The 27,988-nt window shown below is 42.0% G+C and overlaps 1 protein-coding gene across 16 annotated transcripts in view; it reads left to right on the top strand.

Annotated features, from left to right (window-relative positions):
* The window catches only part of MKLN1 (muskelin 1), a 414,912-nt gene that overhangs the window by 154,552 nt on the left and 232,372 nt on the right, over nucleotides 1-27,988 (top strand). For 2 of the 16 annotated variants that reach the window (XM_078343744.1, XM_035255089.3), the window contains exon 1: nucleotides 21,521-21,788. The exons of the other annotated variants lie outside the window; for them this stretch is intronic. The gene's annotated coding sequence lies outside the window, so the exon portion shown is untranslated. Of the gene's footprint in view, nucleotides 1-21,520; nucleotides 21,789-27,988 lie in introns of those variants that run through there. 16 annotated transcript variants of the gene reach the window in all.

Genomic DNA, 27,988 nt, shown 5'->3' with positions numbered 1-27,988 from the left:
ATTTTGAATAGTTTCATTTTCAAAAGCAAGAATTTGGGGTTCTAAGAAAAGTGAGTTATTTTTAATATCCATATAAATACTTTGGTTTCATAGTAATTAAATACCCACATCAGTTAAACTCTGCCCAAGATTGCCTTGTATTTCTGGATCTGCCAAGGGGTTTTTTTGAAGTTATTATTTCTTATTTGTGTTCTTTTTTTGTTTTTGCAATTTTGCTTTTCAGCTAAAGAAGTTGTGAATTTTCTACCTTAGCAGGACAGAATCTAACCTTAGGATACTAGACTAACACTTTTTGTTTTGCAACTGGAATTAGTAATATACATTTTCTCCACTTATTCTGTAATTTTTTTTTTTTTTTGAGACAGAATCTCATTCTGTCACCGAGGCTGGAGTGCAACGGCACGATGTTGGCTCACTGCAACTTCCGTCTCCCAGGTTCAAGCAATTCTCCTGCCTCAGCCTTTCAAGTAGCTGGGATTACAGGCACCCACCACCATATCCAGCTAATTGTTTTGTATTTTTAGTAGAGACGGGGTTTCTCCATATAGCCAGGCTGGTCTTCAACTCCTGACCTCAGGTGATCCACCTGCCTCAGCCTCCCAAAGTGCTGTGATTACAGACATGAGCCACCGCGCCCAGCCTATTCTGTAATTTTTTAAGATTCTGGCTTCAGTTGGGTAAGGAGGGGGCAAAAGCACCTTTGAGGAAATAATGCTTCAACAATAGCCCTACCAGGGGACCTAGGCACACATGCCTCTCGCCTCCGCTGAGGCTTACTTTATGTTTGGTGACAAAGATGGTAGCTTGCACGGCCAAACAGTATAAAGAGTCACCCATCCTTTTTACTTCCTCTTTATGCACAGCCCCTTCTTCCTTTCTTCTCTCTTATGTCTTTCGCCTTCTGCCTTGCTCCTTTTCCCTCTTTCTCCCCACCCACTCTTCTTTGGTTTCCTCCTTTTGCCACTCCCAGCCTAGGCAGGCAGGCTTCCCTGACTCCCGGTGCCTACCAAATGCTGCGTTCCAGAAAAATTCTCCTGCTTCACATCAGCCCAGGGTTTGTTACCGAACACTCAGTACAATCAAAGGAGTGGAAGCACCCAGCGGAGGGGGGCGTGGCTGGGTCTATGTTCTGAATTCCCTCCTGCCCAGCTTCCATTCCAGGTACTCCAAGCTGTCCTAGTGCTATGGGTTAGTAATAGCAGTACTTGAACTGTGCCTAGTACTTCAAAAAAAAGCTTGGAAGATATTGTATATTTACCCACAATAAAGCCTGACCAGGTTAACTAAAATAATGGAAGGTTTCTATTCCTTTTGTGGGAGAGTGGGGGCCTGGGAGGTGGGGGAGGTCATGCAGCACCAACTCATTGTAAAGACTGCATCTCACATTAAGAAGTTCTGTGGCTCATGCTTGTAATCTCAGCACTTCGGGAGGCCGAGGTGGGTGGATCACCTGAGGCCAGGAGTTCGAGATCAGCCTGATCAACATGGCAAAACCCAGCGTCTACTAAAAATACAAATATTAGACAGGTATGGTGGTACACACCTGTAGTGTCAGCTGCTCAGGAGGCTGAGGCAGGAGAATTGCTTCAATCCAGGATGCAGAGGTTGCCATGAGCCGAGATAGTGCCATTGCACTCCAGCCTGGGCAATAGAGCAAGACTGTGTCTCAAAAAAAAAATCTGATTGGTTGTGTGTGTTGTCTATAGAATAAAGAGAATATACTGGAAAGAATATGGTAGAGAGGTGAGGCTGTCTACCAGAACCAGAATTTTGTTTCTTGTAGTAGTCATGGGCAATTTATTTAACATCTCTCAACCAATGTACTCATTTGTAAAATGAGGCAATAATTACTATTTTGCAGGCTACTGTGAGAATTCTAGATAATGTGTGTAAGGCTCTCAATCATACAGTCTCTAGTATCCAATAAATACTTAATGTGTTTTCTTTGTAAATGTAATTTATTTGGTAGGTAAAACTTTTTCAAAGCATACAGCTCTCGGGAAAAATGAATCTGATTATTGAGAGAAGAGGTTGGGAAGCATTCATGTAACATAGTTCTACATGGCCACACCAGTATCCCTCAAGAACTGTCTAGTCTAAGGGCTCTGAGTAGGGGATGTCCAGGGAAGTCCCACATTCTTTGTGTTGATAAACAGACCCTACCTTGGGGGAGACACTCAGTTCCCTGTCTCAGTTTCCATATTCTCCCTTGGGAACTAATGCCTTAGTCCCATTTCCTTAAGCTGACATATTCCTCTGCTTGATCCCTGCGTGACTGTCTCAGAAGTCCCAGGTCTGCATGTTTATGGAAACTTAGCATTTTAGGTGGAAAGAAGAGGAAATAGAGTGTCTTGGGGTAAAGGGATAGAAAGAAAGTTTGTGGAAAGTTGGAAGATCACACAAGTTTAGTTTAAGCCCCCTAAAAATAAGGCAATAGAATTTTTTTTTTCCCAAAGAGATAAGTACTATCCTAAGTCAGTGTCTCTCATCTCAGCCTCATAGGGACTCTTCTAAGAAATGAGACTTTCTGGCTGGGCATGGTGGCTCATGCCTGTAATACTAGCACTTTGGGAGGCCGAGGCAGGCAGATCACTTGAGGTCAGGAGTTTGAGACTAGCTTGGCCAACATGGTGAAATCCTGTCTCTACTAAAACTACAAAAATTAGCCAGACGAGGTGGTGCACACCTGTAGTCCCAGCTACTTGGGAGGTTATAGCAGGAGAATTGCTTGAACTCCAAGGGTGGAGGTTGCAGTGAGCCAAGATTTCACCACTGGACTCCAGCCTGGCAACAGAGCAGGACTCTGTCAAAAGAAGGGGAGGGAAGGGGAGAGTAGGGGAGGGGAAGAGAGGGGAGGGAAAAAAAGAAACGAGACTCTCTTCTAGATCTCTTACCTCTTCCCTCCACCAGGGGCCTGACTATTTCCAAGTTTCTCTCTGTCTGTAGACACTCCCGGCATAGGAAGATGAAGTTACTGCCTTTCCATAAATGGGCTCAGGTTTACAATGAACAGCCAGAAGCTATCTAGCATTTACTAGAACCGTGGTCCCAAACCGCTGCTAAACTTCATTTGGTGGGACATCTTTAGAGAGTTGACCAGTAGATTCCAGCTTTTTAATCCTGGTATTCTGTTGGGCAGGCCAGATGAATTTGGAATATTCTGTTTGAAGTTGAATTTATCCCTTATTATTTTAAGGGCCATAACAAGTTGTTTTTAAATGTTTTCCGTCAGCACATCTTTATTTATTGTCCTTAATAGCCAGAGGCTACTTGAAGAAGGACTTAATTTTCAGAGTCTGGTAAGTAAACAATAGTTTCCCAATAACATCTTCAGGCAAGCACCCAAAGACCTCATTTTCACCACAGCACTTGGGCTCTCTGTAATTGCCTATTAGTATTGTGTTCAACCACAACATTTTATACTAATCTAAAAAATAGTATATACCTCTAAACACAAAGTTTATTACCAGTTTATTTTTTTTCTTCTTCTTCATCACCATGTTTAACAAAAGACAAAGACAAGACAGGTTTAAGTGTGGTATTGACTAGACTCCAAACATATTAAATAAATCACACAGGCTGGGTTGGGTTTCACATGAGAACTAGTTTGGAGACGGTTATTCACTGTTCTCCCAAGAATATAAAAATGTCCAGAGGAGACACTGGGATAAGGAGATACATGGCTTCAGCTCTGTGGGAATTTCTAAGGCTTCAAAGTTCACTCCAGAATCCTGCAAAATTCCTTGATGTTGAACTTGGCGGCTGATGCCTTCTTTTGTCTATATCCTCTGAAGCCATGCACTGAGACTCCAGATATTTACCTAGTCTCTGTTCCTACTTGTGACCAAGAGGAAAGTTGGGCAAAGGGGTTGTATTGGTCAGATAGCCTAATTGATTTTTGTTTGTTTGTTTGTTTTTTGTTAAGCTAGTTAGATTTTTGGGGGGGTATGCTATTCCATTGTACACTGATTTTTTTCATATATTATATATTTACTGATCTTCGCATATCAGCATACACAAAGATATTACATCATTTTTAAAGATGATTTTTATAGCAGATTTTTTTTTTTTTTATGAAAGAAAGAAAGAGAAAGAGAAAAGGGGGAGAGAGAACAGGAGTCTTGCTCTATTGCCCAGACTGGAATGCAATCTAAAAGTAGGTATTAAAAACCTCTTTTATGCCAATAATTGTGCTTAACAGGGGAGACGGGAAGGAATAAGGAAAGAAAATAACAAACAGCCAACCAATATTTCATTTAAATCTGTGAAATGCTATGCAAATGCTGAAGAGTGATTTACTTCCAATTATGTGGTCACTTTCAAAATAAGTATAATGTGATACTAAAAAAAATGTATGTTCTGTGGACCTGGGGTGAAGAATTCTATAAATATTCACTGAGTTTACTTGTTCCAGGTCTGAGTTCAAATCATAAATGTCCCTGTTAATTTTCTATCTCATTGATCTGTCAAATATTAACGACATAGTATCAAAGTCTCCCACTATTATTGTGCGGGAGTCCAGGTCTCTTTATAAGTCATTGAGAACTTGTCTTATGTATCTTGGTGCTCGTATATTGGGTGCATATATATTTATGATTATTGACTCCTATTGTTGTATTGATCCTTTTATCATTATGTAATGTCCTTCTTTGTTTCTTTTGGTCTTTGTTACTATTAAAGTCTATTTTGTCAGAGACGAAAGTTGCAACTCCTGGGTTTTTTTTTCTCTCCATTTTTTTGGTGAGTCTTCCTCTAACCTTTTGTTTTGGGTCTTTGTGTGTCCTTGCTTATGAGATGGATCTGGATACAGAGTGTCGATGTGTTTTGACTTTTTATTCAGTTTGCGTGACTGTATCTTTGATTGGGGTGTTTAATCCATTTAAATTTAGGATTAATATTGACATTTGTGAGTTTAATATTGTCATTTAATGCTAGCTGGCTATTTTGCCCATTAGTTGATACAGTTTCTTCATTATGGAGATACTCTTTACCTTTTTGGATGACTGATACTGGTTGTTCCTCTCTGTATATAGTGCTTGTTTCAGAAGCTCTTGTAAAGCAGGCCTGGTGGTGATGAAATCTCTGAGTGCTTACTTGTTTGTGAAAAATTTTATTTTTCCTTCATTTATGAAGCTTAGTTTGGCTGGATATGAGATTCTGGTTTGAAAATTCTTTTCTTAGAGGATATTGAATATTGACCCCTGCTCTCTTCTAGTTTGTAGGGTTTCTGCTGAGAGATCTGCTGTGAGTCTGATAGGCTTCCCTTTATGGGTAACCTGACCTTTCTCTCTAGCTGCCCTTAGGACTTTCTCCTTTATTTCAACCCTGGTGAATCTATCGATTATGTGTCTTGGGGTTGCTCTACTTGAGGAATATCTTTGTGGTGTTCTCTGTATTACCTGGAGTTGAGTATTGTCCTATGTTACTAGGTTAGGAACATTTTCCTGAATAATATCCTGAAGAATATTTTCCAGCTTGGATTCATTCTCTTCATGACATTCAGGTATACCTATCAAACGTAAATTAGGTCTTTTCACATAGTCCCATATTTCTTGGAGACTTTGCTCATTCTTTTTTACTTTTTCTTCTCTAATCTTGTCTTCTCGTTTCATTCCATTAAGTTGGTCTTCGACCTCTGATATCCTTTTTTCTGCCTGGTCAATTCGAGTGTTAAAACTTGTGCATACTTCACAGAGTTCTCATATTGTATTCTTCAGCTCAATTAATTCACTTATATTCCTCTCTAAATTGTCTATTCTCATTAGGATTTCGTCAAACCTTTTTTCAAGGTTCTTAGTTTCTTTACATTGGGCTAGAACATGTTCTTTTAACTCCCAGAAGTTTCTTATTATCCACCTTCTGAAGCCTAATTCTGTTATTGGAATGCACTCGTTCTCCATCAGGCTAATTTTTACAACAGAATTTATAACAAAATTTCAATGGTTTGATCCCATGCAAATATTGTTCTTGTCACCGTCCCATATGGATTTGTAGAGGTAGAATGTGGTGATTAATTCTGTGCAATAATTCAAGCACGTAACCTTCTTCCAACTTGAGGCTCTGTCTTCCTTGGGTCCCCAGAGTCCTCTCCATCCAGCCAGTGAAAAAGAAACCCTGCAGAGAATTGCACAGGAGGACTGTTATGGGCCAAACCTGGAACTGGCACCCATCACTTTCACATGCCTTCGACTAAATTCAGTCAATGGCCCTGCCCAACTTTGAGAGACACTAGGAATTAGAGTCTAGCTCCATGCTCAGCTCAAAGCAGTTTCTGCCACTAGGAGACATGGAGAGCTCCTCAGAGCAGGCAGACAGTCCTGTTCTTGTGTATTATCAAAGGTGTGGAAAATAAACATGCTATCTTATTTTCAGCTTATTTAATGACCAACCCTACCATTAATGTCTCAGTCAGTTTCTGGAAAAAGTCCATTTGTCAAGCTCATTATCACCACAAATCAGTCCAAACTGGAACTTAACTTGTTTATACATAGGACTTTCCAGATTCCAGGATACCTGGACCAAGCCCCTGCAGAGATCCTGATTGTAAGTTGTGAACACATTTGCATGTTGCTCTTCTCATCAGATGGTTCTCATTACAAAACCTGGCAAGTCATCTGCCCAAAGCCATGTGGCATATCTAAACCAAACTTGGTCGCATGGGACCTAGGAAGACAATAAATGTGTTATAAACATTTAAAAAACTGTCTTCATATCTTCTTTAGTCTGTTTGGGTTGCTATCACAAAATACTATAAACTGGGTAGCTTGTAAACAACAGAAATTTATGGCCCATAGTTCTGGAGGCTGTAAAGTCCAAGATCAGGTCATCGGCAGATTCCATGTCTGGTGAGGGCCTGCTTTCTGGTTCATGGAGGGCGTCTTCTTGTTGTGTCCTCACATGGTGGAAGGGGCAAGCTAGCTCTCTGGGGTCTCTTTTATAAGGGCATGCCCTAATCCTATTTGTGGGAGTTCTGCCCTCATGACCTAATCACTTCTCCAAGGCTCTACTGCCTAATTTCATCGTCTTAGGGGCAATGATTTGTAAGTGAAATTTCAACATATAAAAGTGGGGGAGACAGACATTTAGGTTATTACAATATGTCTTCATAAAATATTTTTAAATGTTTTTGTCTTTCCTTGATCAATGTATTTTTCACGGTTGTCATGACTCCGTTACTGTTTGCACTCTTTCTTCCTGTTTCTCTCGTTAACCAATTTACAAAGGCTATTTCATAGTTCAGCTATTTTAGAGACATCCATTTGTCCTCATTTACTCACAGGCTAGCATTCCCATTGAGATTTTATCTTCCTCAAATAACGTTTGTTATCATCTCATATGAAGAGGATGATGTACAAGGGACAGCAGTAAGGTTCTGGTGTGTACTTTGTGCTATTTTTCTAGTTATCGTGGCAACATTTCTTTTATTTTTATTTTTATTTTGAGACAAGATCTTGCTTTGTCACCCAGGCTTGGATTATAATAGGAAAGCATAGATGGACCAGTGAAAAGTTACCACCATAGGCTGGACACAGTGGTTCATGCCTGTAATCCCAGCCCTTTGGGAGGCCGAGGTGGGAGGTTAGGAGTTTGAGACCAGCCTGGGCAACATGGTGAAATCCATCTCTACTAAAAACACAACACTTAGCCAGGCACGGTGGTGTATGCCTGTGATCCCAGCTATTCAGGAGGATGAGGCAGGATAATCGCTTGAACCCAAGAGGCAGAGGTTGCAGTGAGCCAAGATTATACTCTGGGTCCCTCCCACAACATGTGGGAATTTTGGGAGATACAATTCATATTGAGATTTAGTGGAAACACAGCCAGACCATATTAAGCTGGGTTCCTGAAAAACTTAGCAGCCAAGAATTTGCCTCAATATTCTTCAAATGTAAAATGCTAATCCAAAGAGGAGAGAGAAAGGATGTTAGAACCAGAAGATACCATAGTCTGGTCAGACCTTGTTCAACAAATGAGGAGAGTGAGGCCCAGAGAAGTTAAGTAGCTTTGCCAGGATCACCCAGCTAGAACTTGGCAGGGCTGGGGACTAGAAGCCTCGTCCCTGGTGCCAGCCCTGCAGCCTTGCTCTTTCCACTGTGCCACGGTGCTTCAAAGCAGTTGAGACCAGCTGGTGTGCCTGTGTTTTCAGTTCCCTAATGAAGACATTGGGGATTCAGAGGCAGGGTATTTTCCATGGAAGGCTGTCTTTTCTGTAATTCCTTATCTGGCTTGAGTCTCTTTTGGAAAAGGTCCACTTTTTAGCGTCAGATATCCCTGGAGGACCATTGGAATGTGCTTAGTGGCCTGTGGGGTGCCCTTGCACTTTCTGAGATTTTGTGGGGAAGAAGAGAAGAAAGTAGCAGTGGTTTGAGCTCCTGGAAACCCTGCCAGGTCCCTTGGCATTTGGGGAGTTTGTTGGCTCACCAAGAGTGACTGTAGTTCAGCTGACTCTCCTTCAGGGGTCAGATCAAAGCATCTTCTTCAGCTTGTCTGTATAAAGGATCAGACACCTATGACTGACGTGTGTGTGTGTGCACGTGTGCGTGTGTGTATGTGTCAGGGTCTCACTCTGTCACCTAGGCTGGAGTGCAGTGGCACAATCATAGTTCATTGCAGCCTTGACTTTCTAGGCTCAAGTGATCTCCCCACTTCAGGCTCCTAAGTAGCTAGAGCTACAGACATATGCCACCATGTTTGGCTACTTTTTATGGGCAACATAGTGAGATCCCATCTCTAAAAAAACCCCTGGCTTCACGTGATCTTGCCTTAGCCTCTCAAAGTGCTGGATTGTAGGTATGAGCCACCGCACCCAGCCTGATATTTTAATATCACTTTCTGTTCATCAGTTCACCACTTCTGGTTTTCATATATTGTTAGGCTCATTCAGTATTCATTGTAATTATTTTCACTCCATCCACCACCCAAGGCAATAGGTCATACATTTGTTTTTTAGTAGCAAGTAGGAGTACGGAGACAACTGTGCTGAGGTCAGGCCCAGAGGAACGTGACATGTCCTCTGACTTAAGTAGGAATGAGTATTATTAAATTATTTTACAACTAGGGGTGCCAAAACATAAATTGGGGACAGGGGAGGCCATTGGTTCAAAGTCTTCAAGAAAACTGGCAAAAATAGATTCCTTGACGTTTTTTGGTCTAGAATTTTATAATCATCTTGCTCCTTGTCCTTTGATTGTATCATCTTTGCCTTCCTTGCATGTTGCCCAATTGCCAGCTCAGTTGATTATAATAAGTTATTCAGATAAGACTGCTGCTGGGCATGGTGGCTCATGCCTGTAATCCCAGCACTTTGGGAGGCTGAGGTGGGCAGATGGTCTGAGCCCAGGAGTTCGAGACCAGCTTGGGCAACATGGAAAAACCCCATCTCTACAAAAAATACAAAAATTAGCTGAGTGTGATAGCATGTAATTGAAGTTCCAGCTGCTGGGGAGGTTGAGGTGGGAGGATTACCTGATCCCAGGAAGGTAGAGGCTGCAGTGAACCATGATTGCATCACTGCACTCCAGCCTGGGCAACAGAGCAAGACCCTATCTTAAAAAAAAAAAAAAAAGATAAGCGATGAGATTGCTGCCTCAGTCCCCGAGGCAGTGTCTTGGTGTCACTCAAAGACAAACTCTTAAGGAGTGGAAAGTGCCTGGGCTTTGAAATTAGAGAGACACCTGCCACTCACTACAAGAACGTAGGGAAGTTTCTTAGCTTCTTTGAGCCTCGGTTTCGTTTTATGTGATATGGGACAATAATAAACACTACTTGGGGGTGGTCATAGGGATTAAATAAACTAACATTTGTAAAGCCCCTTTCTTAGTGCTGAGACACACAGTTGTCTTTTAAATTATTTCCCTTGTTGGCTTCTGAGAAGATCCCATTAATAACATTCTGTTACCCACTTTCCATCTCTGGTTAAGATGAGAGGTGAGACAAAAGAGTGAGCAGGTGGTGACCAAAAGGCTGCTAAAATAAGGTACCGTTGGCTGGTTGGCTTATAAACAACAGAAATTTCTCACAGTCCTGGAGACTGGAAATCCGTGAGCGGGGCGCTAGCATGGTCACGTTCTGGTAAGGGTCATCTTCCAAGTTGCAGACAATCAACTTCTTGCCGTATCCTTGTGTTGCAGAAAGATAGCAAGAGAGGTCTCTGGGATCCCTTTTATGAAAGTACTACTTCCATTCATGAGGACTCCACCCTCCCAAAGGCCCCACTTCCTAATACCATCACCTAGGTTTTTTTGTTTGTTTTTGAGATGGAGTTTCACTCTGTCTCCCAGGCTGGAGTGCAGTGGCATGATCTTGGCTCACTGCAACCTTTACCTTCTGGGTTCATGTGATCCTCCTCCCTCAGCCTCCCCAGTGGCTGAGACTACAGGCATGCACCATCACACCCAGCCAATTTTGTTTTGTATTTTTTTGTTTGTTTGTTTTTGTATTTTTAGTAGAGACAGGTTTCACCGTTTTGGCCAGGCTGGTCCCAAACTCCTGGCCTCAAGTGATCCACCTGACTTGGTCTCTCAAAGTGCTGGGATTATAGGCATCAACCACTGCACCCGGCCCATTACCTTGTATTGGTTAGGATATCAATGTACAAATTTGAGAGGTTGTTATTCAGTCCATAACCACCTTGAGTACTGATAAAGGCTGTTTATTGTAAAAGCTAATGGTACAGCTGAAGGTATGCACACGTAGACTTATTCATCCCATTGCAAGTAACAATATTTGACCAGGACAGGCCTTCCTATGCTGTGATTGGGGAGAGGGTCAGAAAGAAGACCCTGCCCCACCGGAGGAGTAGGGCACAGTGATATCCTCACTGTGGGCAGGCAGATATATAAGAGGAAGAAGGAAAGAGCTAGACTGTGTCATTTTCACACATTCACCAATCGGAATCAGTCACTCCTTTAAAGAGGAAAAAGGGGACAGGGAAGAGAGGGAGCCAGGAGTGTCCAACTCCACAGGGAAGGAAACCACAGAAGCATTTCCTCCATTGTCCCCTTCTTGTGTCCCCTTCTTCATTCGGGGCCTGCTGCTTTGGAGGATGCAGGTACTGGTGGGGAGGTAAGGGTAGCCTCTGAGCAGAAAAGGTTCGGAGAAAAATGTTGGGGAGAGAGGGAGAGGTAAGGGTTGAGGCATCCATGGAGGAAGAGCGGTGTGCACTTGAATCCAGAAAGAAAAGTCAAGTTCAACATCAGGGGTTAGAGGTCTGAAGAGAAGTCAAAGTTCAGAGATCTGTTCCAGATGTGAAAGCACAACAGGTGCATAATCAGAATTTCCAGGCATAGGGGAACATCCTAGGGCCAGATCCCAAGAGGATGGGGGCAGTAGCGTTCCAATGGCATGCCAATCTAACCTGTGAGCCCTGGAGCTGCATCTCTTGGAGATGACTCTCAAACCTAGCATTGGGTTCTAGACCCACTGCCCCCATTTTTAATCTTTAAAATATATGCACTTCTTGATTATCAAAATAATACATGCAAAATATGAAATTCAGAAATGCAGAGAGATATAAAGAGAAAACAAAAATAACCCATAATCTTACCACAAGGGAAAAATTAATATTAATTTTGAATGTATTTCTCTTCATTCTTCTATGCATGTTATTACACAGATAAGGCGATTTTATCTATACATTTTAATTTTGCATGCTGCATTTTCAACATAATATCATAATGTAATCATTTTGCCATTTTATTAAAACTTTTCAGTCATTAAACATCATTTAAAATTACATTTTCCCTGGTTTTGAGCACATCTAGATCAATTCTCAGAATTTCCATAGGAAATACCTCCTAGGTATTTCCTTTCTCTCAGGTTGGGGAACAGGGCATTCCCAGAGGCCGGGGCTCTCCAGGGCCTGCACATGGTCACACCTGCAGAGGACTTGATCTTCTGAAGATTTCTCACATTTCTCACAAAAAACAGGGGTAGTCAGAAGATACCACCCACTGCCACTACTGCAAAAAAGCAACAGTTCAAAATATAGGCCTTTCTAATAAACCACATCATTGTTACATACTCAGGAGAACTACTGTGTTAGTCTCCAGTGGCCACCATAACAACACACCACAGGCTGGGGAGTTTAAACAAAAGGATTTATTTCTCACAGTTCTGGAGGCTGGGAAGTCCAAGATCCAAGTGTCAGCAGGTTTGGTTTCTTGTGAGGCCTCTCTCCTTGGACTGCATGTGCCTGCCTTCTTGTGTCTTCACATGGTCTTTCCTCTGTGTGTGCACAGCCCTGGGGTCTATCTATGTGTCCAAATTTCCTCTTCTTTTTAATTTTAATTTTTTATTTTTTAAAGACAGGGTCTCAGTCTGTTGACTAGGCTGGAGTGCAGTGGTGCTATCATGGCTCCCTGCATCCTCGAATTCCTGGTCTCAAGTGATCCTCCTGCTGCAGCCTCCCCAGTAGCTAGGACTACAGGTGTGCATCACCACACTGGGCTGAAATTTCTTCTTCCTATAAGGACAATAGTTATATTGGATTATGGACCACCGAAAGGCATCATTTGAATTTAGTTACCTCTTTAAAGATCTTATCTTTAAATACTATTACATGCTAAGCTACCAGGGGTTAGGATTTCAACATATGAGTATGAGGGAGACACAGTTCCACCCAGAGCAGTCACACTTCTTTAAAGAAGCCATGAGTGACTGGGGGCTCTACATCTGGGGAAAGAGTAGCCGTAAGACATACTAGTCCACAAATACTTCATCTAGAAATACAGGGACCTCACTACTGTCTCAGCTATGGAGCTTCTAGCAGGAGTCTGCCCTTTCCCAGAATGCAACAAGTCATCAACTGTGCAACTCACCAATTTCCCAAAAGACAGGATGCTCCAGTCCCCAAAGAAATTAGTGGAATTGCCCTGTGACTAGAGCCCCAGGAGTGCTAAGAAGAATCTGCAGAGGTCCATGAGACACATCTGACCTGCATTCTCTCGAAAGCTGGACTTCTTAGGGAACTTCTGCTCCTTTATTTGTATTATTTATATGTCTAGATTCTAGACTGTGTTGCATATTTTCTTATATATAATTCATCATATTGTATTTGTAATCCTATTTCATATGTGCTTATATTTTCTCCCTACATTAGAAAGTATAAGGCATTATTAAAAGTTATAAGAGAGACTTCTTTTAAGTTTCCAAATTTGTGAATACCACTTGTGGTAAGTTGCATTACTCTGCTCCAAACATTCCATGTTTCCTCCCTCCAATGCCTTTCCCTATTGGATGATCATACTTACTCACCTGTTCTCTTAGCCCATGAAAGGTGGGTGACAGTGATATTGTGTGTTGATTTGGGGCAGAGTATGATGCACCATTTTTCTTTTCCCTGTCCATGACAACCAGTGATACTCAGATAACAGCTGCTGCATCAGTCTGGGTCACTGAGTGAACATTAACTGGAGCAGAGTCACAGCTGACTTAACATGGACAAGCAGCATGAATGGGATAGAAACTGTTGTTGTTGTAAGCCACTGAGATTTGGAGGTCATTTGTTCTTGTAGCATAATCATAACTTTCCTGATGGAATGGCACTCTAGCATATCATTTCCTTCACAAAAGACAGTGAAGGATAACTTTCAGTGACTCTCTCTGACTTCTGAGGAGGAGTATTTCAAATGTGACAAGCCTGGATGTGGATGCTGATCGGTAGGCACAAGTCACTCCCTAGCTTCATGACCTGCTTCTGCATGGCAGCCTCACTTCCCACGTGGTTCAGATTTATGCTTTGATGACTTAATGACATAGATCTTTTAAGTCACCAAGGAAGAGCCAAATATATCGAGTGGCTGCTGTATTTGTACTCAATGAAAGCTCACTAAATTCTTGCGTAATATTTAATAAGTGGATAAGAAGTTAATGGATGGGGAAGGGAAGGGTGACCAGAGGTTGATTAATGTACACATATACAGTTAGAAGAAATAAAACTTAGCTTTTGATAGATCAGTAGGGTGATCTATATTGTAATTACAACAATCAATTGTGCATTTCTTTTTTTTTTTTTTTTTTTTTGAGATGGAGTTTTGCTCTTGTCACCCAGGCTGGAGTGCAATGGTGCGATCTTGGCTCACTGCAACCTCCACTTCCCGGGTGATTCTCCTGCCTCAGCCTCCTGAGTAGCTGGGATTACAGGTGCCCACCACCACGCTCAGCTATTTTTTGTATTTTTAGTAGAGTCAAGTTTTCACCATTTTGGCCAGGCTGGTCTTGAACAACTGATCTCAAGCAATCCACCCACCTCGGCCTCCCAAAATGCTGGGACTACAGGCTTGAGCCACGATGCCCAGCCAACTGTGCATTTCAAAATGGCTAGAAGAGGGCAATTTAAATGTCTCTAACATAAAGAAAAAAATATTTAGGTGATAGGTGTCCCAATTACACTGAGTTGATCTTTACAAATTATATGAATGTATTAGCACATGTACCCCCAAAATATGTACACCTTTTATATATCAACAAAAATAAAGGAAAAAAATTAATGGATTATGATCAATAGATGTAAGATCTTCCCATTCTCTCCTTTCCTCTTCTTCTTGGGGCAATTTTCTTTAGTCTTTCTCCCTTTTCCCCTCCTTTTCCTTCTTTATTTTATTTTTGAGACAAGGTCTGGCTCTATTCCCTAGGCTGGAATATAGTGGTGTGATCCCAACTCATTGCAACCTCTGCCTCCTGAGCTCAAGCCATTCTCCCACCTCAGCCTCCTGAGTAGCTGGGACTACAGGCACACACCACCACCTCTGGCTGATTTTTGTATTTTTTTTAGAGATGGAGTTTTGCCATGTTGCCCAGGCTGGTCTTGAACTCATGAGCTCAAGCAATCCACACATCTCAGCCTTCCAAAATGCTGGGATTACAGGCATGAGCCACTGTGCCCAGCCACTTTATTTTCTTATCATTTTCTCTTTTTTATAATCCAGGTGATCCAATAATAACCATAACTATTATTATTTAGTTTAAGGAGGGGTCAAATTCTAAGGCCCTTGAATGCAAAGCTTGTCCAGCTTTGAAGATGGGACCCAGGCATTCTTTTGCCATTAGTAATACTTTAGGTGCTCATTATCCTCATCTGGACCATTTTAATCAGAGAGTAGTAGTAGTGATATTAATAATAACAATAATTATTATTAACATTTATTGAATGTCTACTATGAGTTGTTTTTTTTTCTTTTTTGAGACGTGGTCTCATTCTGTTGAGATCATAGGTCATGGCAGTGATTAAAGCTATGAGAAAACTACAATAGGGTAATTGACATGACTGACAGGAGTAAGGAGAGATTGTGCAACACTGGACAAGAGATTCAGAAGATCTAAATCATGTGAAGCCAGGAGTGCAACATTCTGGGGTAATGATCTCATTCTCTGAGGGAGAATGAGCTTGGCATGTTCAGCAACAGGAATTGAACTAGAATTTAAAACTGGGTCATATTTTTATTTATTTTACATCTTTATTGAGATATATTTCACATACCATAAAAAAAATTTCCCATTTAAAGTCTGGGTGTGGTGGCTCACACTCATAATCTCAACACTTTGGGGGCTGAGGCAGGAGGATCACTTGAGGCCAGGACTTCAAGGCCAGCCTAGGCAATCAAGAGAAACACAATCTTTACAAAAAATAAAAAAGTTATCTGAGTGTGGTGGCTCATACCTGTTGTCCCAGCTACTCAGGTAGAGGTGGGAGGATCACCTGAGCCTAAGAAGGTGGAGACTGCAGTGAACCATGATTGTACCTCTGTACTCCGGTCTGGGTGACAGAGCAAGACCCTGTCTCAAAAAATTAATAAAATAAATCCAGTGTATATAGTTCAATGGTTTTTTCCTGTATTAATAGCATTGTGCAACCATCACAACTATCTAATATTATAGCATTTCAACACCCCCCAAAAAACCCCAGTACCCATCAGCAGCCATTCCCTATTCCCATTCTCCACCTTCAAGCCCACTCCAGTCTCAAGCAACCACTAATCTACTTTCTGTCTCTATGGATTTGCCTACTCTGGATATTTGATATAAATGGAATCATACAATATGTAGCCTTTTGAGACAGGCTTCCTTCACTTAACATATATTTTCCAGGTTCATCCACATTGTACTATGTATCATCAGTAATTATTACTTTTTTCTGGCTGAAAAGATTCCATTATATGGCTCTACCACATTTTGTTTACACATTCATCAGTTCAGGGGCATGGATTGTTTTCACTTTAGGCCATCATAAATAATGCTGCTATGAGGTTTCTGTGTGGACATGTTTTCATTTCTCTTGGGGGGTGTGTGTGTGTGTGTGTGTGTGTGTGTGTGTGTATATATATGTAGGAGTTGAATTCCTGAGTAATTTGGTAATTATATGTCCAGCATTTTGAGGAACTGCCAAACTGTTTTCCAAAGTGGTGTTACCATTTTACATGCTCACAAACAATAGATAAGCGTTCCAGTCTCTCCAGATCCTTACCAACACTTGTTCTTGTTGTCATTATAGCCATTCTTGTGGCGTGAAGAGATGTTTCACTGTGATTTTGACTTGCATTTCCTGAATGATGAATAATGTTAAGTATCTCTTCATGTGCATAATAGCCATTGGTATATATTCTGTGGAGGAATGTTTATTTAAATTATTTGTCCATGGCTTTTTTTCTTTTCTTTCTTTTTTTTTTTTTTGAGAAAAGGTCTCACCCTGTCGCCCAGGCTGGAGTGCAGCGGCGCAATCTTGGCTCACTGCAGCTCCACCTCCCGGAATTCAAGTGGTTCTTGTGCCTCAGCCTCTGGAGTAGGTGGGATTACAGGCGAGCCCCACCACGCCCAGCTAATTTTTTGTATTTTTAGTAGAGACAGGGTTTCGATATGTTGGCCAGGCTGTCTTTGTCCATGTTTCTTTTTTTTTTTTTTTAGACGGAATTTCGCTCTTGTTACCCAGGCTGGAGTGCAATGGCGCGATCTCGGCTCACTGTAACCTCCACCTCCTGGGTTCAGGCAATTCTCCTTCCTCAGCCTCCTGAGTAGCTGGTTTGTCCATGTTTTAATTGAGTTGTCTTTTTATTTCTGAGCAGTAGTAGGGTTTTTAAAATATTCTGGATATGAGTCCCTTGTAAGATACATGATTTGCAAAGATTTTTCTCCTGCGCTGTGGGTTGTCTTTTCACTTTCTTGATGATGTTACTTGGAGAACAAAGGTTTTTCCTTTTAAGGTTAAACTTATCTGTTTTGTTCTTTGGTTACTTCTGCGTTTGGCAACATATCTAAGAAACTATTGCCAAATCCAAGGTCATGAAGATTTACTCTTGTTTTCTGCTAGGAGTTTTATAGTTTTAATTCATACATTGAGGCCTATGATCCATTTTAAGATAATTTTTTTTTTTGTGTAGTGTTGAGAGTCCAACTTCTTTTTTTGTTTTTTTTTGTTTTGTTTTTGTTTTTGCAGGTATCCAGTTGTCTCAGCAACATCTGTTTAAAAACCGTTTTTTTCCCTATTGAATTGTCTTGACAGTCTTCAGAAATTCAATTCAATATAAATGTGACGGTTTATTTCTGGACTTTCAAATCTATTCCATTAATCTATATGGGTATCCTTATGACTTATGTCTTGATTACTGTAGTTTAATGGCAGTTTTTGAAATCAGGAACTATGCCTCTTCCAACTTTGTTCCTCTTCAATATTGTTTTGGCTATTTGGTTGTATTTCCACATGAATAATATGATCAGCTAGCCAATTTCCGTAAAGTATAAAAAAGTTGGGATTTTGATAGAGATTGCACTGGATTTCATTTTTCAGATTATCCATTGCTAGTGTATAGAAATACAATAGATTTTTGTTTATTGATCTTGTAACCTGCCATATTTCTTTTCTTGTTTAGAGACAGTCTTGCTCTGTCACCCAGGCTGGAATGCAGTGGCATGATCATAGTTCACTGCAGCCTCCAACTCACGAACTCAGCAATTGTTCCATCTCAGTCCTGTGAATAGTGAGGACTGCACATGCACACCCAGCTCATTTCTAAATTTTTTGCAAAGATGGGGTCTCGCTCTCTTGCCCAGGCTGGTCTTGAAGTGTCCTCCCACCTCAGCCACCCACAGTGCTGGGATGACAGCCACCATGCCCAGATACTGCCACATTTCTGAACCTGTTTTATCTTATATTTTTAATCATGGTGCTTTACTGCTTACTCTGTGGAAGGCATTATGTTAGACACTAGAAATACAAAGATGAAGAAAATATGTCCTGAGGAAGCTTATAGCCTAATTCAAAAAATAAGACATAAACCTATTGATTAAACAGTAGCCCATGATAGTAATGTACAGTGAAATACGTTATTGCCAAATGAATGTTACAGATGATTAGAGATCTAGCAAAGTTCAGGGGATGAGGAGACACGTCGAGGCTGTGGAGGTCTAGGGGAAATAGAGGAGGAGATATTTGAGCTGGTCTTGAAGGCTCACCCTGGCGCTCCTTCCCTTCCTTCTTTCTCCCCTTCCTTCTTTAATTTTCTTACTTCCTTTCCTCCCATTTCTCTTCCTACCCACCTTCTTTCAAAATATTAATAGCATATAACCATGGCTGGTTATCATTTCTCAAACCTGGCAGATCATCAGAATCTCTTGGCAAGCCTTTTAAATATGCAGATTCCAGAGTCTCATGCCAGACCTACTATATCATATTCTCAGATGGTGGGGCATGGACAACTGCATTCAAAGTTTTATCTGTCAGGTGATCCCTGACAAGAAAAAATAAGTAAAAAATAAAATAAAATAAAAGTTTTATCTGATTTTCAACTGGGGTTGGAAATCTCTGGGTATGACTAGAGTCATGATTTCCTCATGTGGAGCAATCCCTGTCTTCATTCCACTGCACCTCTGACTCTGTTTAGGATGCTCACAAGGCCAGGAGGTCACACGGCACCTACTGGGCCCATGCAACAGCTCCTCCATTACCGAACAATATCACTCAATCTGCATACATTACTGAGAGGGCTCTTAAGTGTCATTTATGTTTATGATCACATTTTTTTTTTCCGTAATCAAAAGATCCTTCCACTATGGATGGCCATGACCCTCAGAGTTACCTGTGGGACATGGACTCACTAGCCAGATTTAATAAATAATAACAAATTGCCATGATAAAACCTTCTAGTTACAAGAGAAGGCCCCCCTCTCCTTCCCTCCCTCCCTCCCTCCCTCTCTCCCTCTCTCCCTCTCTTCCTTCTTTCCTACCTTCCTTCCTACCTTCCTTCCTTCCTTCTTTCCTTCCTCTCACTTTCTCTCTTTCCTTCTCTCTTTCTTTTCTTTTTTTCTTTTTTTTTGAGACAGCGTCTCACTCTGTTGCCCCAAACAGGCTGGAGTACACTGGTGTAATCACAGCTCACTGCAGCCTTGACCTCCTAGGCCCAGGTGGTCCTCCCACCTCAGTCTCCCAAGTAGCTGGGACTACAGGCATGCACCACCACAGCTGGTCAATTTTTGTATTTTTTGTAGAATCAAGGTTTCATCATGTTGCTCAGGGTGGTCTCAAACTCCTGGGCTCAAGCTCTTTACCCGCCTTGGCCTCCCAAAAATGCTGGAATAATAGGCATGAGCCATTGCACCTGGCCAAGAAGGCCCTTTCATTTCAACTCTCTCCAGAGATAACCAATCTGGTGAAGACTGAGTATTCTTCCCACGTTTTTATAGTTTTACTACACAATAGGCAAGTTTTGCACATTTAAACATGTATATAAATAGGGTACATTTTTTTCTATAGCTTTTCTTTCTCAACGTTATGGTTTTGAGAATATCACATGGTTTTATCTGTGATACTTGTAGAGCTAGTCCATTCTATATAACATAATAATACTACGTTATATACTAATGCAATGTAGTGCTCCATTGTATAAATGTTCTAAAATCTATTCTCCTGTGGGTGGATATTTGTTATGGCCAGTTTTTTGCTATTCCAAATCATGATGTAAATCATGCCCTGGTGTATGTCTCCTTGAATACATGTGTGAGGGTTCTAGGGAATATATCTAGAACAAAAATTGCTAGGGACTCGGATATGTACACTTCCAACTTGACTAGACTGCTATGGGAAACAGATGCTTGGTGCCACAAGGAAAAATTAGCTCTGAGACAAAGGATCTTTCAGCAATGCAATGTTTGCTTCCTGGACTGCAGAAAGGGTACCCTTGCCAGCCATCTTGCCACAGGAGCACAGTGAACAAGAGAAAGCAGAAATATTTATTCCTTACGCATTTGTCTGATCTACGTTGGCTGGAATAGACCTCACAGTTTAAACTAAAACCCAATTGGCTAACAACTTAAAACTTTTCTAAACAGATGAAGGCAATGGAGAGCTGGGTTATGCCTGTGAGCCCGTCCAGCACAGACATCTTGGTTAAAGTACAAGGACATAGAATGTACTATGTGCCTGTAAGCATGGCATGCCTAACAGCTACATAGGATAGGGCTTAACAAAGTTATCAGCACACTTACGATTTAGCAAGAAAGGAAACTTAAAAGAGGAACTTTTTTACTTCCCACAATTGCCTTCCAGCTGACTGTCCACAGCAGTTGAACCAATTGTTACATATCTCATCAATGATATATGAGAATTTGTCTTGTCCCACATTCTAACCAACACTCTCAAGTTTTTTAAAAATACACATATCTAAGCCGTATTTTCATAGATTCTGATAGGTTCGCTCTGGAGTATGGTTTGAAATAGGCTACAGGTGGTTCTAAAACACAAAGTTAAGTCTGCTCCAAGTATGCATGCGTTTATGATCTAATATATTGATACGTGAACTGTCACCCCGAGGCCACTCTGCTGCTTTGTTGGTAGCGTCTCTTTTGGCTGGATTTAGATGTTTGAGAAAAGGGTGGGGAAGTACCACTGCCCACCATAGAGACACATTTTGAATAAAACAGCAGTCTGTGATTTATCAGTGCACTGGGCTGTAGTTGATCTAAAGCCCTGCCTTTGCCAACGAGGCTAATGGGGGTGGGCCCCTTTTGAATGCTCTCTTCCCTTTAACCAGGTATGTGGCTGGGTATCAGCTGTCAGGACTTGCATTCGTGCGGTCGCTTAGGGCAAGGTGCCTGTCAGCGATGTCTGCCAGCGCTGGGTGGTGTCACTGTGTGGAGCATTTGTGGCTTTTTCAAAGCCCTGAGGAATCTGAGACGCAAGTGAGGGGAATGATGCATGAAAACAAAAGGCAGTGGAAAGAGTGACCGGCCAGCAGGCTCTAGCAGGCGAGAACGCTCTGTCCTTGTTATTACAGCCTCAGGAAAATGCTACCGGCTTCCTGGCAGGGCCTGGAAGGTAGAGGCTTCTTGAGAAAACAAGGACGAGTGATGCGTAGTCTGAGTCTGAGATTCCAGTCTCCCAGCCTCCCCACTTTTCCACTGGAAGCTGCAGGATGCGGATGGGGAACCCTTTGCTCCTTGGTGGGCTTGGCCAGTCTTTCCTTCTCTCCTGGCTGCTGTCCTAAGAGTTTTTTTTCTTCTTTCTTCCACTCACAAGCAGCACAGCTCTAGTCTCAGAGACCTAGCAGGGCTGGCCTGGGAGGGAAGCTGGGCGGTGCCCTGGACAGAGCTGTTCCCCAAGGAGTGATGTGAAGGTCAGCCTAGAGGAGGAAAAAGGGCCTCAGCCATCACTCCCATTCAAGGAGTGTTTGCTAAAGATGAACCTCCTGGGGTGGAGCAGTGGGACAGGGGACGCGCTCATACCTTGTCCACTTTCCCCCTGGTGCCACATTCACAGGATAGCCTAACTCAATTTTCAGAAATGAGGAAGAGGCTCAGCAAAGGTAAGCATTAACTTATTATTAGATGGATGTTAGGACCTGTTGTTATTGGACTTGCCAGAAGTCAAATTCTGTTTTCCCTCCTGACAATCACCTTTCTTTGGCATATAAAATACCTGGATGTAAAATTAGAGAAGAAGTCAGCGTTCTCTTCTTCTCTTAAAAAGTAGCGACGAGGATAATGAATAAAAATAGGGCTCTGTAGATACAATAGGGCTGAGCTGAGGGTGTGGTTTGCTTGGCAACAGCTCAGGCAAAGCTATTTCTCTTGGTCCTGGAATGCCCTTGACTTCACCTCTGCCTGATGCAGTCTTAAGAGACCAGCTTGAATGTGAGGTTTTTGGTGAAACTCCCATCAATAGTTAGTCATTCCCTTCTTTCTGGTCCCATAGCATTTTGCTCTTATAAAAACCATTCATCATATTGCGTGACAATTACTGACTCGGGATCATGCCTTATTCTCTGAGTGTGTGTTTCCTCAGCATCTATGGACTTGTTTTTAAGACACAGTTTCACTCCGTTGTCCAAGCTGGAGTGCAATGGCACCATCTCGGCTCACTGAAACCTCCACCTCCTGGGTTCAAGTGAATCTGGTGTCTCCACCTCCCGAGTAGCTGGGATTACAAGTATGCGCTACCACACCCAGCTAATCTTCGTATTTTTAGTAGAGACAGGGTTTTGACATACTGGCCAAGCTGGTCTCAAACTCCTGATCGCAAGTGATCTGTCTGCCTCAGCCTCCCAAAGTGCTGGGATTACAGGCATGAGGCACTGCGCCCGGCTGATGGGCTATATTTTAACATCGTAGTTCTTTGATAAATGATTATTGAATGAATCAAAGTTCCTAAGAAGATATCAGTTCTCAGCTCTTATATTTTCTTAGTTATGCCCTGCCTTTTCCTTTGTGCGGTGATCTGCTCCATGTGGAATGGAGGACATGCTAAAAGTAAATGCAGGTGGTTTGTTTTCCTCCCCTAAGGAATTGCCTCAGCATGAATGGGTGTCTCAGATATATCATTCTGTTACAGGTACAAAAATCGTTTCCGGGAAACCCTGCCATCATTATCTCTGAAAGGCAAGTCAGTAGAAGTTGTTATTTTCCATTTACAGATGGACAAATGGAAGCTTTCTTTCTCATTTACCAATTACAGAATGTCCACTCTGTTCAAAGTACTATGCTAAGATTTTTATGGGCTACAAAGATGTGCAAGACAAGGTTCTTGTTTCAAATAAGAATGTCATAATCTTATTTGGATAAAACAATATTTGTATAACAAAAGTAACTATAACTCAGGAGAATATAGTTTGAAACATATGCGTGATCCCAAAAGAAGTCCCAAAGGGCCAGGCACGGTGGCTCAAATCAGTAATCTCAGCACTTTGGGAGGCCAAGGTGGGTGGATGGCTTGAGGCCAGGAGTTTGAGAGCAGCCTGGAACATAACAAGGCCCCTTAGATACTTTAAAAAAAAATTAGCTGGAAGTGTGGTGCACACCTGTAGACCCAGCTACTTGGGAGGCTGAGATGGGAGAATCGAGTGAGCCCTAGAGATTGAGGCTGCAGTGAGCCACAGCCATGCCATTGCACTCTAACCTAGGTAACAGAGTGAAATGAAACCCCGTCTCAAACAAACAAAATATCAAAGGGAATATAAAAGGCAGGCAAAAGAATGTCCAGCTAAAGTGATGAGGGATATCATCCTGTCCCATCCAAGATGAATAGATTTTGTGCTTGTTATTCTCCATCTGGCCCCTGTACTGGTTTCCTGTGACTGCTGTAACAAATCACTATAAACTGGGTAGTTTAAAACAACAGAATTTTATTTTGTTTCAGTTCCGGAGGCCAGAAGTCTGATATCAACGGTTGGCAGGGCCATACTCCTGAAAGCTCTGGGGGAGAATCTGTTTCTTTCTCCTTCCAGTGTCTGCGGACCCCAGGCTTTCCTTGGCTTGTGGCCACTCCTCCAAGGTCACATTGCTACCTCCTTTTGTCTCTTAAAGTTTCTGCTTCTCTCTTATAAGGATACATGTGGTTGCATTTAAGGCCTACTGCAGTGATCTAGGATAAGCTCCTCCTCTCAAGCTCCTAAACTTAGTCACATCTTTTGCCATGCAATGTAATATTCCCAGGTTCCAGAGATTAGGCTATGGGCATGTTTTGGGGGCGAGGGGAAGGGAGTATCATTCAGCCTAGTATAGCCCTGATATGGTTAGGCTTTATGTCCCCATCCAAATTTCATCTTGAATTATAATTTCCATGATCCCCCATGTCTAGCGAAAGACCAGTGGGAGGTGATTGGATCATGGGGGAGGTTTTCCCCATGCTGTTCTTGTGATAGTGAGTTCTCACGAGATCTGATGGTTTTATAAGGGGCTCTTACCCCTTTGCTCCTCACTCTTCTCTCTCCTGCTGCCATGTGAAAAAGGTTCTGGTTTCCACTTCGCCTTCCAACATGATTGTAAGTCTCCTGAGGCCTCCCCTGCCATGTGGAACTATGAGTCAATTAATCCTCTTTTCTTTTTAAATTACCTAGGCTCAGGTAGTATCTTAAAATTATAGTAGTGTGAGAATGGACTAATACACGGCCCATGTACTTCTTTGCCATGCTCTGTTCCTGACAAGGATGCTACCCCACAGATTTTTATCCCCTGGGAGCCAATGCCCTCTGACTTACTGTTGGGTTTGTCCAATGGAAGGCATCAGCAAGTATCACAGGGAAGGAGGAAAAGGAGGTTGAGATATTGCTTCTCCTTTCCTCCCTGCTTTAGCACCATGGGGTTGGCATTAGATATGCCCCTTCACAGTTCTAGCTCTTTCTGGACTCTGATAAACTATTGCTCTTTAGGCTTGGGCTTCTGCTGTTACTCAACCTTGGGTGCCTCGGTATCCTCTTAAGTTCCCGCAACCCCCCCCTACATCCTTGCAAATATCAGATTCATCAGATGATTTTCAAAATCCCGGTGGAATATGCCTTCAGTTTCCTGCCATGATCTTGAGTGATAGAGATTCCAAGAAGCAAAAGTTTAATTCTCAGAACGGAGAGATATACTCAGGTTACCTCAATCTAAGCTTAAGACTAATTCAAGCCCCATGTCCTTCCCTGCCACTCTCTGGCAATGAGTGGGAACTGGAAGGTGATTCAGCACACAGTGCAGCCCTAACAACTGGGTTATCTTGTGGCTCTTCAGTAGTCAGTGTCTGTTGCTTTGCACTCCAATTATCTGCTAGTGCTGTGACTCCACTGCCCTTGCTGCTCCGTACTTTCCATTCTTTTCTCATCTCACAGCTTCTATTGCTGCATGCTTTTTGCTGCCACATGACCTCAGCTTTCTCCTTTCTCTCTGTGTATCTTTTAGTTTCTGCCCATTTCTAACTGCTGACTCCCTCTCTTCAACTCACCAAAAGGATCTGCCTGGTTTGGCTGTTCACCATCAAGTGCAGGTGGTTAGGCAGAGCCTTCCTTTTAAAAAAACATTATTATTTTTTAAAGATAGCCAGGTGTGGTAGCTCATGCCCATAATCCCAGCACTTTGGGAGACCAAGGTGGAAGGATCCCCTGAGGCCAAGAGTTTGAGACCAGCCTGGGCAACACAGTGAGACCTCATCTCTACCAGAAAAAAAAAAAACCCAACCCCCAAATATTTGCCAATGGACTTTAATGACTTACAGGATCTAATTCCCACTTACGTTTTATCTCTTGCTTCCAGGAAGCAGCACAGCATACGTTGGTGCTTAACAGCATACATCACTAGACACAGACCACCTGAGTTCCACACCTAGCTCTATCATGTGATTGCTGTGTCACTTGGGAGCAATTATTTAACCTTCTTATACCTCAGTTTCCTCATCTAGAAAAGGTAAAATCAGTATCTACTTCATAAACTTGCTGAGAGGATTAGTTAATATCTTCCAAGTGCTTCAAATAATGCTACTAGTCAGGGCTATTTAAGTGTTTTGTTAGGTAAATAAAATATTACACCCCCCACCCCCCACTCCCCCCCACCCCCCACTCCCCCCCACCCCCCCACTCCCCCCACCCCCGTTCACTACATTCTAGCCACACTGGCCTCATTGCTGCACCTCCACCAGGACAAGCACGCTTCTGTCCAAGGACCTTTTGTCTGTTGTTCTTCCAGGGGGACACATGACCAATTTCCTTACCTCTTTCTATTCTTTGCCCAAACATTGTCTTTTAAATGATGACAATGCTATTTAAAATTGCAGTCCTTGGCCAGGTGCGGTAGCTCACACCTGTAATCCCAGCACTTTGGGAGGCCGAGGTGGGTGGATCACTTGGAGTCAAGAGTTCAAGATCAGCCTCTCAACATCATGAAACCCCATCTCTACTAAAAATACAAAATTAGCTGGGCATGGTGGTGGGTGCCTGTAATCCCAGTTACTTGGGAAGCTGAGGTAGGAGAATCACTTAAATCCAGCAGGTGGAGGGTGCGGTGAGCTGAGATTGCCTAATTGCACTCCACCCTGGGCAATAAGAGCAAAACTCTGTCTCAAACAATAAATATATAAATAAAAATGAAATTGCAATTCTTTGTCAACCCCTGCTTTGTTTATTTTTCTCATTATCACTTACCTATTTCTAATACTTTATGTAATTTGCAAATTTGTTTTTCACCTATCTTTCCCAACTAAAGGGTAAATAAGGGCAGGGCTATTTGTTTCATTCTCTGATGTATCCCAGGTGCCTAGAACATTGCATGGAATATAATGGGCACTCAGGCTCTTTGTGGAATGAATTAACAAACTATTCATGTAAACAAAGCTGGAGTCTATTTTGAAGACTGATATCTAAATGAGTTTCCTATGCTGCATGTACAATGCCAAAGATCTTCCTGAAAGTTGTTCTTTTAAGTTGAATAGAGATAATCTCCCTTCCACAACATTGTTTATTTTAATAAACTGATTAGCCCTCTGTCTTTTTTCCCCAAAGGTATTGAAACGTAAACTGTAGCTGAAACTTAGGTCAAATTCTCTTTAATTCATAATGACCATACTTTGAATTAATGAGAGACCAACTCCTAATTGCTGGTAGACTCTGTAACACTGTGATTTATCCAACATGACCTAAAAGCTATAGCCTATCATCAGGATATGGAAAGAAGAGAACTAAAAACACCTACTCTAGGTCAGATAAGTTTCTAGGCTTAAATCTGTGAGGCAAATATCATCACCGTAGTACAGATAAGCAAACCAAGGCCCCAAACCACATACCTAATAGGTAATAGAGCCAAGATGCAAACCATCAGTTTCCAAAACCCATGCTTTTCCTCATATCTCATTTTATGTTCGTTTGTTTGTTCGTTTGAGACAGAGTCTCACTCTGTCACCCAGGCTGGAGTGCAGTGGCACAATCTTGGCTCATTGCAACCTCTGCCTCCCAGGTTCAAGTGATTCTCCTGCCTCAACCTCTCAAGTAGCTGGAATGACAGGCATGCACCACTAGGCTTGGCTAATTTTTTTGTATTTTTGGTAGAGACAGGGTTTCACCATGTTGGCCAGGCTGGTCTCGAACTCCTGACCTCAGGTGATCCACCCACCTTGGCTTCCCAAACTGCTGGGATTATAGGCATGAGCCACTGCACCCAGCCCATCCCGTATCTCATTTTAAGCTTCAAATTTCTAATTTGTAATATCCAGTAACAGTGTTTATGTACAGAGTTGTTGAATACCTATGTAATACATATTATATATAATACAGAATAAATCTTTCATTTATTTAATATATATAATATATACATGATGCAGCTTTCATTTTATTTAACATATACAGAAAATGCAGAATGTAGTTTTCATTATGGCTGTACTTAGGAATGATGCTATGACTTTTCCCATGGGGAATAATCACAGCTGCTCCTATTGGATGTCAGCAATAGGTTCTACAGAGGTGAGTTAGTGGGAGTAATCACATTTAAAAAAAAAAGATATTTAAATTTTTTAAAAAAGTTTGAAATAAGCCAGGCACAGTGGCTCATGCGTGTAATCCTGGCGCTTTGGGTGAACAAAGTGGGAGGAACTCTTGAGACTAGGAGTTCAAGACCAGTCTGGGCCACAAAGTGAGACCCGCCTCTACAAAAGAAATTTAAAAATTAGCCGAATATGGTGACGTGTGCCTTGAGTACTAGCTATTTGGGGGACTGAGGTTGGAGGATGGCTTGAGCACAGGAGTTTGAGGCACTTGTGAGCTAC

Source organism: Callithrix jacchus, chromosome 11, assembly GCF_049354715.1.
Source record: "Callithrix jacchus isolate 240 chromosome 11, calJac240_pri, whole genome shotgun sequence".
Taxonomy (NCBI): Eukaryota; Metazoa; Chordata; class Mammalia; order Primates; family Cebidae; genus Callithrix; species Callithrix jacchus.
This window is presented reverse-complemented; position numbering and strand designations above follow the sequence as displayed.